This window comes from Oncorhynchus masou, chromosome 29 (assembly GCF_036934945.1).
Source record: "Oncorhynchus masou masou isolate Uvic2021 chromosome 29, UVic_Omas_1.1, whole genome shotgun sequence".
Lineage (NCBI taxonomy): Eukaryota > Metazoa > Chordata > Actinopteri > Salmoniformes > Salmonidae > Oncorhynchus > Oncorhynchus masou.
Window position 1 is genome coordinate 73,259,753 of NC_088240.1, and position 14,594 is coordinate 73,274,346.

Consider the following 14,594-nt stretch of genomic DNA (forward strand, 5'->3'; position numbering starts at 1 on the left):
TCCCAGAATACTCCAGGACAAATTGAGAGGGTTGGAAATGAGCAACATTAGCACAGTTGGAGTTATTGAACCACTTTGGGGCATCCTTTGCATTTTAACTCCGTCAGACTGAGCGATAGTACCTAGTCTATGATTATTACATGCATTAATCTCAGACTACATAGTAAAGTTGTACTCACTAACAAAGAGCCAGATGAGGATTCCTGTCACGGCTGCCAAGACAAGCAGAGTGATGAGGACTCCCACTATCACTCCAGTCTTCTTCTTCGATGCCATCTTCTCTTTGTTATCCAGGAAGGTGACCTGCTCATGCCGCCCGTTCTGCCCCTAGGTAGACAGAGGCAAACCGACATAAAGAGGGAGATAAGTTCATTACTTACCTACAGTTATATGATGAGATTACTAATACTCAAGACGTAGGAGTACAATAACATATCCAGTGTAGAGTATGCGAGTCATCTAACTTGCAGGACGACATGGAGATTGTTAGTAAATCATAGTTTCAGGATGATTTCAGGAAGAGACTGAACACTGAAGTACAAGACAGTACCTATAGCCACCGCCAGACTCCAGTCTTACCATACGAGGTGAAAGTAATGACAGTGGACTTGTAAAAAGCTACAAAGGAAAAGCCAGTGACTTCAACAAAAGGCACAAGAAACAAATTGCCAATTCTACTGATCCTGGCATCAGAAAGTTCCCATCGTCAACATTCGAACAGTAACAAAGAACTAAATGAAAGCTAAGATTCTGTGGCTCTTCAACTAAAATCAAGAAGCAACAGCCGCTGCATTACCCAAAGAGGAACTGATTCAACTCACTGTTCTCATCAGGAAGGGTTATGTATCACTAGTATTACCTACGCCATACTTCTCATTTCACATTGGGGGCTAAAACCTTACTAATGGATTTAAAAAGAGATGAGCGCAGAGAGAGAGATGTCCTTGAGGTGTTGCCATGGAAAGTTCAGTGTGTGTCTGTCTATCAGTGCAGTAGTCAGATGTGTGGTGTGTGTAGGTCAGCAGGGGAAAGACAGACAATTGCATTGTTTGTGAAACTGACCGAAATCTGGATCATCACCCTGTATTAGAGTGACGGTGAATTGCAAAGACGTCTAAGCACTGATTCACACCATAACAACAATGGTGCCTGTCTTACATGACTATGTTTTTGTTTCATTTGTAAATGAACAAAATGGGAAAAAAAAGAAATCACTGACAAGTTGAAACAGGCTCAAAACAAATCCTGACGTCAAAACGGGCCCAACCAGTTTAGCGACCGGAGAGCACACATGTTGTATTGCAGAGAAGACTTCCATGGCACTCTGCATGTGCTCCACCTTCTCTAAGGAACCGTCAACTGTGAGCAAGTAGTTGGTGACATCAACAACAATAGTCCCTAGCCACTGCCTCACAATGTCACTAAACGTCAACAAAACGAAGCAGCTGATTGTGGATTTCAGGAAACAGCAGAGGGAGCACGTCACTATACACGTCGATGGGACCGCAGTGGAGAAGCTGAAAAGCTTTAAGTTTCTCGGCGTACACATCACTGTCAATCTGAAATGCTCCACCCGCACATACAGGGGCTGTTGCGCACTAAGACCCTCAAACTTTTACGGATGCAGAATTGAGAGCATCCTGTCGGACTGTATTGCCTGGTACAGCAAGTGCATCGCCCACAACCACAGAGGGTGGTGCGGTCTGCCCAACGCATCACCAGGGGCACACTGCCTCCCCACCAGGACACCTACAGCACTCGATGTCACAGGAAGGCCAAAAAGATCAACAACCACCCGAGCCACTGCCTGTTCACCCCGCTACCATCCAGAAGGCGAGGTCAGCACGGTCCCAAAGCTGGGACAGAGGGACTGAAAAACAGCTTCTATCTTAAGGCTATCAGACTGTTGAACAGCTGGCTTCCACCCGGTTACTCAACCCTGTTTTGTTTTTTTACCTTTATTTAACTAGGCAAGTCAGTTAAGAACAAATTCTTATTTTCAATGACGGCCTGTTGGGTTAACTGCCTTGTTCAAGGGAAAAACGACATATGTTGTTTTTTTACCTTGTCAGCTCGGGTATTCGATCTTGCAACCTTTCTGTTACTAGTCCAACGCTCTAACCACTAAGTACGCAGAGATCCTTGATGAAGTCCTGAGCGCAATGGTGCAGGTTCTTAGACTGGGGTGAAGTTTCACCTTCCAACAGGACAACTACCCTAAAAACACAGCCAAGACAACGCAGGAATGGCTTCGGGACAAGTCTCAATGTCCTTGAGTGACCCAGCCAGAGTCCGAACTTGAACCCGAGCAAACATCTCTGGAGACCTGAAAATGGCTGTGCAGCAACGCTCCCCATCCAACCTGACAGAGCTTCAGAGAATCTGCAGAGAAGGGGATTAACTTCCCAAATTCAGGTGTGTCAAGCTTGTAGCGTCATACCCAAGAAGACGGTCTGTGAACGTGAACGGTCTGAATACTTATTTTAATGTGAGATCTCAGTTGAATTTTTTTAATCAATTGTGTGTTGGGGTCTGAAAACTTTCCGAAGGCACTGTATTCTCTTCTACTGCATTTGTCAATGCCACACCGACATTGCTCGCCCTAATATTTATAAATATTTTATTTTTAGATTTCTGTGTATTGTTATATATTACTGCACTGTTGGAGTTAGACACACAACCATTTCGCAACATCCGCAATAACATCTGTGTATGTGACCATTAAAATTGATGTCATATTGACTTATGTGCATACAGTGACTCTCCATATCAGCCCTCTCTCTCTCCCTACAGTACTTCAGTATGATGGGTAAGTTCAGGGCTACCTGGGGCATAGGCTAAGATCTATGTGCCCTGCCCTGGGTCCAGGATGTGTGTCCGAGTACACTTGCGCAAGAGACGACAGAGAGCGATTACAGAGCAGATAGTAATCACTGCACACAATTGCCTCTGCGCCTGTGGCCCAGCGTGGAGAGACAGACCCGATCCACCATTAGGGACGGGAGAATCGCTTCGGTATTAAATCAATTTGTCAGAAGTGCCGCCCCTTAAGATGGGGGCTCAATTACACTGGTCTAGATGATAACTCATCGCAATTAAAGGCCATTCTTACCACGCTCTGGCTCTTACACATGCCTCCTAATTGGAATTTCTAACAGCAATCATGGTCTGGAATTAAGGGAATCATTAGGGATGGGGTCAGTGAGCGCTCGGGGGTCGCTCTCTCCATCAGTCACCCTGTTCACAGTCTAATAAAACCATTACATGCTTTTCATCATATCCCCTTTGTCTCCATCTCTCTGCCCTCAAACAAAAATTCTACTCCCTCCAGTTAGATCCATTTGTGAACTGTGCTGATGTCTTTCCAACTATAGGCCTCAGTGGTGTCCTATGATTACACAGGAAATTGTGTTGAAAGCATTAGACAGTGGACACACACCTTTCACTGACAGTGTAAACAGAACAGAAGAAAACAAATCAAAAACACTGCAAAAGCCTGTCACAGTGTATTGCCTGTAAAAAAAACAGTAAAAATAGTGCCTTCAGAAAGTATTCATACCTCTTGACTTATTCCACATTTTGTTGTGTTACAGCCTGAATTCAAAATGGATTACATATATTTTGTTCCATACAAGACCCCATAGTGCCAAAATGTTTAGACAGTTTGGCAAATTTATTGTAAACGAAAAACATAAATATTGAATTTACATAAGTATTCAAATCCTTGAGTCAATATATATTAGAATCACGTCTTTCTGGGTATGTTCTAAGAGCTTAACACACCTGGATTGCACAATATATGTTCCCATTATTATTTTGAAAAGTATTCAAATTTATTGTTGAACATTGCTAGACAACCATTTAAGTCTTGCCATAGATTCAAGCAGATCTAAGTCAAAACTGTAACTCGGCCTCTCAGGAACATTTACGGTCTTCTTGGTAAGCAAATGCAGTGTAGATTTGACCTTGTGTTTTAGGTTATTGCCCTGCTAAAAGGTGAATTTATCTCCCAGTGTCTGGTAGAAAACAGACTCAACCAGGTTTTCCTCTAGATTTTGCCTGTGCTTAGCCCCATTCCTTTTCTATCCCGATTAAACTCCCCAGTCCTTAACGATTAGAAGCGTACACATAACACAACACATCAATATGTTTGAAAATCTGGAGAGTGGTACTTTGTAATGTGATGTATTGGATTTGCCCCAAACATAACTTTTTGTACTGAATACAAAGTGCTAATTGTTTGCCACATTGTTTGCAGTATTACTCTAGTGCTTTGCTGCAAATAGGAAGCATGTTTATGAATATTTTTATTCTGTACAGGCTTCCTTCTTTTCACTGTCATTTAGGTTAGTATTGTGGAGTAACTACAATGTTGATCCATCCCCAGTTGTTTCCTATCACAGCTTATCACAGCCGTTAAACTCTAACTGTTTTTGAATACGCTAATTCGGTGTGCGAGTTCATTAGAACGTGCGTTGAAGATGTCGTTCCCATAGCAACGATTAAAACATTCCCAAACCAGAAACCGTGGATTGATGGCAGCATTCGCGTGAAACTGAAAGCGCGAACCACTGCTTTTAATCAGGGCAAGGTGACCGGAAACATGACCGAATACAAACAGTGCAGCTATTCCCTCCGCAAGGCAATCAAACAAGCTCAGCGTCAGTATAGAGACAAAGTAGAATCTCAATTCAACGGCTCAGACACAAGAGGTATGTGGCAGGGTCTACGGTCAATCACGGATTACAAAAAGAAAACCAGCCCCGTCACGGACCAGGATGTCTTGCTCCCAGGCAGACAAAATAACTTTTTTGCCCGCTTTGAGGACAATACAGTGCCACTGACACGGCCTGCAACGAAAACATACAGACTCTCCTTCACTGCAGCCGAGGTGAGTAAAACATTTAAACGTGTTAACCCTCGCAAGGCTGCAGGCCCAGACGGCATCCCCAGCCGCGCCCTCAGAGCATGCGCAGACCAGCTGGCTGGTGTGTTTACGGACATATTCAATCAATCCCTATCCCAGTCTGCTGTTCCCACATGCTTCAAGAGGGCCACCATTGTTCCTGTTCCCAAGAAAGATAAGGTAACTGAGCTAAACGACTACTTCACTTCCGTCATCATGAAGTGCTTTGAGAGACTAGTCAAGGACCATATCACCTCCACCCTACCTGACACCCTAGACCCACTCCAATGTGCTTACCGCCCAAATAGGTCCACAGACGATGCAATCTCAACCACACTGCCCTAACCCATCTGGACAAGAGGAATACCTATGTGAGAATGCTGTTCATCGACTACAGCTCAGCATTTAACACCATAGTACCCTCCAAGCTCGTCATCAAGCTCGAGACCCTGGGTCTCGACCCCGCCCTGTGCAACTGGGTACTGGACTTCCTGACGGGCCACCCCCAGGTGGTGAGGGTAGGCAACAACATCTCCACCCCGCTGATCCTCAACACTGGGGCCCCACAAGGGTGCGTTCTGAGCCCTCTCCTGTACTCCCTGTTCACCCACAACTGCGTGGCCACACACGCCTCCAACTCAATCATCAAGTTTGCGGAAGACACAACAGTGGTAGGCTTGATTACCAACAACGACGAGACGGCCTACAGGGAGGAGGTGAGGGCCCTCGGAGTGTGGTGTCAGGAAGATAATCTCACACTCAACGTCAACAAAACTAAGGAGATGATTGTGGACTTCAGGAAACAGCAGAGGGAACACCCCCTATCCACATCGATGGAACAGTAGTGGAGAGGGTAGTGAGTTTTAAGTTCCTCGGCATACAAGTCACAGACAAACTGAATTGGTCCACCCACACAGACAGCATCGTGAAGAAGGCGCAGCAGCGCCTCTTCAACCTCAGGAGGCTGAAGAAATTCGGCTTGTCACCAAAAGCACTCACAAACTTCTACAGATGCACAATCGAGAGCATCCTGGCGGGTGTATCACCGCCTGGTACGGTGTATCACCGCCTGGTACACACAACCGTAAGGCTCTCCAGAGGGTAGTGAGGTCTGCACAACACATCACCGGAGGCAAACTACCTGCCCTCCAGGACACCTACACCACCCAATGTTACAGGAAGGCCATAAAGATCATCAAGGACAACAACCACCCGAGCCACTGCCTGTTCACCCCGCTATCATCCAGAAGGCGAGGTCAGTACAGGTGCATCAAAGCTGGGACCGAGAGACTGAAAAACAGCTTCTATCTCAAGGCCATCATAGATATCATCCTAACCAACTTGCCCTCTAAATACACCTCTGCTGTCTTCAACCAAGATCTCAGCGATCACTGCCTCATTGCCTGCATCCGTAATGGGTCAGCGGTCAAACGACCTCCACTCATCACTGTAAAACACTCCCTGAAAGGCCTTTCTAATCGACCTGGCCGGGGTATCCTGGAAGGATATTGATCTCATCCCGTCAGTAGAGGATGCCTGGATATTTAAAAAAAAATGCCTTCCTAACCATCTTAAATAAACATGCCCCATTCAAGAAATTTAGAACCAGGAACAGATATAGCCCTTGGTTCTCCCCAGACCTGACTGCCCTTAACCAACACAAAAACATCCTATGGCGTTCTGCATTAGCATCGAACAGCCCCGTGATATGCAGCTGTTCAGGGAAGCTAGAAACCATTATACACAGGCAGTTAGAAAAGCCAAGGCTAGCTTTTTCAAGCAGAAATGTGCTTCCTGCAACACTAACTCAAAAAAGTTCTGGGACACTGTAAAGTCCATGGAGAATAAGAACTCCTCCCAGCTGCCCACTGCACGAAAGATAGGAAACACTGTCACCACTGATAAATCCACCATAATTGAGAATTTTAATAAGCATTTTTCTACGGCTTGCCATGCTTTCCACCTGGCTACTCCTACCCCGGTCAACAGCACTGCACCCCCCACAGCAACTCGCCCAAGCCTTCCCCATTTCTCCTTCTCCCAAATCCATTCAGCTGATGTTCTGAAAGAGCTGCAAAATCTGGACCCCTACAAATCAGCCGGGCTAGACAATCTGGACCCTTTCTAAAATTATCTGCCGAAATTGTTGCCACCCCTATTACTAGCCTGTGCAACCTCTCGTGTCGTCTGAGATTCCCAAAGATTGGAAAGCAGCTGCGGTCATCCCCCTCTTCAAAAGGGGGGGGGGGGGGGACACTCTTGACCCAAACTGCTACATACCTACATCTATCCTACCATGCCTTTCTAAGGTCTTCGAAAGCCAAGTCAACAAACAGATTATCGACCATTTCGAATCTCGCCATACCTTCTCTGCTATGCAATCTGGTTTCAGAGCTGGTCATGGGTGCACCTCAGCCACGCTCAAGGTCCTAAACGATATCTTAACCGCCATCGATAAGAAACATTACTGTGCAGCAGTGTTCATTGATCTGGCCAAGGCTTTCGACTCTGTCTATCACCACATCCTCATTGGCAGACTCGACAGCCTTGGTTTCTCAAATGATTGCCTCGCCTGGTTCTTTACTTCTCTGATAGAGTTCAGTGTGTCAAATTGGAGGGTCTGCTGTCCGGACCTCTGGCAGTCTCTATGGGGGTGCCACAGGGTTCAATTCTTGGACCGACTCTCTTCTCTGTATACATCAATGAGGTCGCTCTTGCTGCTGGTGAGTCTCTGATCCACCTCTATGCAGACGACACCATTCTGTATACTTCTGGCCCTTCTTTGGACACTGTGTTAACAACCCTCCAGGCAAGCTTCAATACCATACAACTCTCCTTCCGTGGCCTCCAATTGCTCTTAAATACAAGTAAAACTAAATGCATGCTCTTCAACCGATCGCTACCCGCACCTGCCCGCCTGTCCAACATCACTACTCTGGAAGGTTCTGACTTAGAATACGTGGACAACTACAAATACTTAGGTGTCTGGTTAGACTGTAAACTCTCCTTCCAGACCCATATCAAATATCTCCAATCCAAAGTTAAATCTAGAATTGGCTTCCTATTTCGCAACAAAGCATCCTTCACTCATGCTGCAAAACATACCCTTGTAAAACTGACCATCCTACCAATCTTCGACTTTGGCGATGTCATTTACAAAATAGCCTCCAATACCCTACTCAACAAATTGGATGCAGTCTATCACAGTGCAATCCGTTTTGTCACCAAAGCCCCATATACTACCCACCATTGCGACTGTACGCTCTCGTTGGCTGGCCCTCGCTTCATAATCGTCGCCAAACCCACTGGCTCCATGTCATCTACAAGACCCTGCTAGGTAAAGTCCCCCCTTATCTCAGCTCGCTGGTCACCATAGCATCTCCCACCTGTAGCACACGCTCCAGCAGGTATATATCTCTCTAGTCACCCCCAAAACCAATTCTTTCTTTGGCCGCCTCTCCTTCCAGTTCTCTGCTGCCAATGACTGGAACGAACTACAAAAAGCACTGAAACTGGAAACACTTATCTCCCTCACTAGCTTTAAGCACCAACTGTCAGAGCAGCTCACAGATTACTGCACCTGTACATAGCCCACCTATATTTTAGCCCAAACAACTACCTCTTTCCCTACTGTATTTAATTTATTTATTTTGCTCCTTTGCACCCCATTATTTTTTATTTCCACTTTGCACATTCTTCCACTGCAAATCTACCATTCCAGTGTTTTACTTGCTATATTGTATTTACTTTGCCACCATGGCCTTTTTTTGTCTTTACCTCCCTTATCTTACCTCATTTGCTCACATCGTATATAGACTTGTTTATACTGTATTATTGACTGTATGTTTGTTTTACTCCATGTGTACCTCTGTGTCGTAGTATGTGTCGAACTGCTTTGCTTTATCTTGGCAGGTCGCAATTGTAAATGAGAACTTGTTCTCAACTTGCCTACCTGGTTAAATAAAGGTGAAATAAATAAATAAATAAAAATCAGACTGTTAAACAGCCACCACTAACATTGAGTGGCTGCTGCCAACACACTGACTCAACTCCAGCCACTTTAATAATGGGAATTGATGGGAAATGTAAAATATATCACTAGCCATTTTAAACAATGCTACCTAATATAATGTTTACATACCCTACATTATTCATCTCATATGTATACGTATATACTGTACTCTATATCATCTACCGCATCTTTATGTAATACATGTATCACTAGCCACTTTAACTATGGCACTTTGTTTACATACTCATCTCATATGTATATACTGTACTCAATACCATCTACTGTATATATCTTTATGTACATATTCTTTATCCCCTTACACTTGTGTGTATAAGACAGTAGTTTTGGAATTGTTAGTTAGATTACTTGTTGGTTATTACTGCATTGTCGGAACTAGAAGCACAAGCATTTCTCTACACTCGCATTAACATCTGCTAACCATGTGTATGTGACAAAATAATTTGTAAGTCGCTCTGGATAAGAGCGTCTGCTAAATGACTTAAATGTAAATGTAAATAAAATTTGATTTGATTTGATTTGAAGTCATCATCGGCCTCATGGTGAAATCCCTGAGCAGTTTGCTCCCTCTCTGGCAACAGAGTTAGGAATGACTCCGGTATCTTTGTAGTGAATGGGTGTTTACACCATTCAATGTGTAATTAGTAACTTCATCATGGTCAAAAAGACATTCAATGCCCATCTACCAATAGGTGCCATTCTTTGCAAGGCACTGGAAAACCTCCCTGGTCTTTGTGGTTGAATTTCAAATTCACTGCTCAACCTCACAATTATCTGTATGTGTGGGGTACAGAAATGAGGTAGTCATTCAAAAATCCTGTTAAACACTGTTATTGCACACAGAGCGAATCCATGCAATTTGTGACTTGTTTAGCAAATTTGTATTCAAATCAAATGTTATTGGTCACATACACATGGTTAGCAGATGTCATTGCAAGTGTAGCGAAATGCTTGTGGTCCTGGTTCCGACAGTGCAGGAATATCTAACAAGTAATATGTAATCAATTCCACAACAGATACCTAATACACACAAATCCAAGTAAAAGAATAAGAATATATAAATATATGCATGAGCAATGACAGAGCGGCACAGGCTAAGATGCAATAGAGAGTATAGAATACAGTATAGAATACAGTATATCCATATGAGATGAGTAATGCAAGATATGAAAACATTATTCAAGTGCCATTATTAAAGTGACCAGTGTCCATTTATTAAAGTGGCCAATGATTTCAAGTCTGTATGTAGGCAGCAGCCTCTCTGTGCTAGTGATGGCTGTTTAACAGTCTGATGACCTTGAGATTGAAAAACAGCTTCTGTCTCGGTCCCAGCTTTGATTCACCTGTACTGACCACGGCTTCTGGATGGTAGCAGGGTGAACAGACAGTGGCTCGGGTGGTTGTTGTCCTTGATGATCTGTTTGTCCTTCCTGTGACATCGGGTGCTGTAGGTGTCCTGGAGGGCAGGTAGTTTGCCCCCGGTGATGCATTGTGCAGACCGCACCACCCTCTGGAGAGCCCTGCGGTTGTGGGCGGTGCAGTTTCCATACCAGGTGGTGATACAGCCCGACAGGATGCTCTCAATTGTGAATCTGTGAAAGTTTGTGAGGGTTTTAGGTGACAAGAAAAATTTCTTCAGCCTCCTGAGGTCGAAGAGGTACTGCTGAAGAAGAGAAGAAGAGGCACTGCTGTTGTGCCTTCTTCACCACACTGTCTGTGTGGGTGGACCATTTCAGTTTGTCCGTGATGTGTACGCTGAGGAACATAAACTTGTCACCTGCTCCACTGATGTCCCGTGTGGATAAGGGGGGGGGGGGGGGTACTCTCTCTGCTGTTTCCTGAGGTCCACGATGATCTCCTCTGTTTTTTTGACGTTGAGTGAGAGGCAATTTATTTTCCTGACACCACACTCCGAGAGCCCTCACCTCGTCCCTGTAGGCTGTCTCAATGGTAGTAGGCTTTGATGACCAACAACGACGTGTCATCTACAAACTTAAATGACTGAGTTGAAGGCGTGCATAGCCATGCAGTCATGGTTGAACAGTGAATACAGGAGGGGGCTGAGCACGCACCCTCGTGGGGCCCCAGTGTTGAGGATCAGCAAAGTGGAGATGTTGTTTCCTACCTTCACCACCTGGGGGCGGCCCATCAAAGTCCAGGACCCAATTGCACAGGGCGGGGTTGAGAACCAGGGCATCAAGCTTAATGATGAGCTTGGAGGGTACTATGGTGTTGAATGCTGAGCTGTAGTCAATGAACAGCATTCTTACATAAGTATTCCTCTTGTCCAGATGGGATAAGGAAGCGTGCAGTGTGATGGTGATTGCATCATCTGTGGACCTATTTGGGCGGTAAGCAAATTGAACTGGGTCTATGGTGACAGGTAAGGTAGAAGTCATATTCCTAAACTTTAGGTTTGCATCAACAAAGGGGTTGAATACTTATTGACTCAGGAAACTTTTATTTACATTTTTTTTAATTAGTAAACATAATTCTACTTAGGCCAGAGACAAAAAAAATCTAAGTGTAATCCATTTTAAATTCAGGCTGTAAAACAACAAAAAAAGGGTGGAAAAAGTCAAAGGGTGTGAATACTTTCGGAAGGCACGGTATGTGACCACAACAAGCACGAGAGGACATCTGGAGAGCTAATTGTATTAACTAAACAATAAGGTATAGTAGGACTGCTAGGCATATAGTAGGGTAGCAGCATATTAGTCAAACCAGTTAGACTGATGGGTAATGAGGTGTTCTGTACTGAGAGGTGTGGTCCAGAGAAATAGCTAACAATGACAAGCACCTTTTCACACACAACCATTTGATGTTTGTAATGTAAACATACATATGTGCATCCTCTGTGTGTTTGTCTTATTGTATAGTACATTACATGATGTGGCTTTAGATAGTGAGAACGAAAGTCAAACCAAATCAATGAGTAGTCTGATTCAGCCTGCACAATATAACTGAGCAGTGCAACTGCGCTTTCAATAGACAGGCATTCCATCTGTTTAAACGTTAACCAGGAGTGTCAATTGTTGTTGTTTAAATCCTCGATCATTATCTATGTAGCACCTTTCCAATGTCAGCTCCACCAGAACTTTAGAAACCTGCTGGTGGAAATATCTCAGCCTAAAACTACATGGCTTATGAGATCTATTTATTAAAAAGTGTAATGCATTTGTGAAAGCGCATCAAACGTGACAACACTAACCCTCTCTGGCTAGTAACATTAACTGTAATTGAAAATGTAGTGTTATAATTAAGTCATGATATAGCTATGCTTTGTTTATGACAATGAACATTCTAACAGTCCCCGTTATTATGTTATGGAACTTTGACCATATAATAACCCATAACATTAGATTACAGATAAGTGGTAGAAAATGGTCATGACAAGTGTCACTACTACAGACATTGTAGAGGTTATTTTGTTCTAATACAATAACACCACCACATTGTGCTGATTTAGTGTGAATTATCTCTCCCTGGATACCATGTAGTTACTAGGTGACTGGGTTCATTTAATAACCAACCTGCTCTACTGGTCATGTGTGAGAGACTGCAGTAGGCAGGGTTAACGGGCCGTTCCACAGGACGGTCAGGAGACCGCAGACTGTTGGAGAGTCCCTGGCTGAATTCCTACCTTGGTGTCCCCTTACCACTCACTTCCATTCTGACCCACACCGCTCACGCACTACCAGATAGAGAGAGAGGGAAAGAGGAGAGAGGACAGTGTGTGCTCTGATCTGACCGAAACAGCCACATTCCTTCGTAACCACACTCCACTGCTGACACTGATCCTGTCTGGGAAAGGACAGGTCACACTGACCTCACCTGACCTGACCCTGAGCTCAATCTTGGGATCTCTGGAATTCTAAGATGAGAAATTTGCTGTTGTGCCCTTACATCCATAAACAAGGTGGATCCCAAAATGTAACGCATCTCCACATGTACAAATAGATCTTCTGTGAACAATTATGCCAGTCGGTAGAGGAATATGCATTACTGGCCAAAACAGAGTTGGTGGTGGTTATAATACTGTAAACACTCATGTTCTCTTGCTCCGTTTCCAGATATCCTTTCTTGAAGTGCAATTTAAACGGGCAATCTGCAGTTCATACAATAACAAAGTGGGAATCCCGCCACGGTTTGTGTAAAAAGCTGAGGTATAGGAGGCCGGAGAAATATAACCACTCAAATTCATAGAAAAAGCTATGGATGCAAGAACTGACCATCCATTTTATATCAACATTATAGATTTAACCATGTTGAGACAATAGTGTTTGTTTACATTTACAATGTTTACAAACAAAACTAAAACAAGCTTATATTTGGGGTTCGACAGTTGAACTAAGCTCATGAGGCATTTATAAGTTATATTTTTCTCGAATCAATGGGTACACACTGAGTACACCCCCCCCTGCAATTTAGCTAGCCGAAATAAATTACATTTTTACACAAATTCTGAGTGAAATAATTTATAAATGATAAAACTCACTCACTGTTAAAAGTCACCCATGCATACACCACAAGACATGCCACCAGAGGTCTCTTCACAGTCCCCAAGTCCAGAAAAGACTATGGAAGCACACAGTACTACATGACTGCATGGAACTCTATTCCAAATCAAGTAACTTATTCAAGCTGTAAAATCAGATTTAAAAGAAAACATCACAAAATGCACCTTATGGAACAACGGAACTGTGAAGAGACCAACACACACAGCCATACATACACACAATAGCATACGCACTATACACACACATGCATTTTGTGTTTTAGATATGTGGTAGTAGAGTAGCGGCCTGAGAGCACAACCTTAATGTGTATCTGTTGTGACATTTTATGTAATGTTTTTTTTAATTGCATAAAACTGCCTTAATTTGGCTGGACCCCAGGATGAGAAGCTGCTGCCATAATAAATACAAATACTCAAGAGGATTCACACAGGGAATCCTAAAATGGTAACTGAGGAAATGACAAAGCCCAAATCAGGACTATGACATCATTCCCAGATACTAAGGTGGATAACACACAGTGCCTTCAGAAAGTATTCATACTCCTTGACTTATTCCAAATTGTGTTACAGCCTGAATTAAACATGGATTAAATACCCCATAATGACAAAGTGAAAACATGTTTTTGGACATTTTGCAAATATATGTGAAATGAAATATAGAAATATCTAATGTACATACGTATTCACAACCCTGAGTTAATACACGTTACAATCACCTTTGGCAGTGATTACAGCTGTAAGTCTTTTTGTGTAAGTCTATAATGCTGTTTTTATACGGTACGAGATAGACAGTAGACAGCAAAGTGGATGTCATTGTTTTCAATGAGAGCGCAATGGTAAATGCAATTGAGGCTGGCTGTGAATGCCGTCAGCTGCCACAGTAGATGGAACTTGCCGCCAGAGTTCTAATATTTAAACTTTTGCTGTAGCGTTGTTTTCTAGCGGATGTTGATTTACCCATCTACCGATAGCTTCTTCGCGAGGCATTGGAAAACCTCCCTGGTCTTTGTGTTTGAAATTCGCTGCTTGACTGAGGGACCTTACAGATAATTGTATGTGTGGGGTACAGACATGAGGTAGTCATTCAAAAATCATGATAAACACTATTAATGGCACAAAGTGTGAGTCCATGCAACTTA

The 14,594-nt window shown here is 43.5% G+C and overlaps 1 pseudogene; it reads right to left on the minus strand.

Annotated features, from left to right (window-relative positions):
• Positions 1-14,594, minus strand: part of LOC135520472 (suppressor of tumorigenicity 14 protein homolog) — a 42,395-nt pseudogene that overhangs the window by 20,413 nt on the left and 7,388 nt on the right.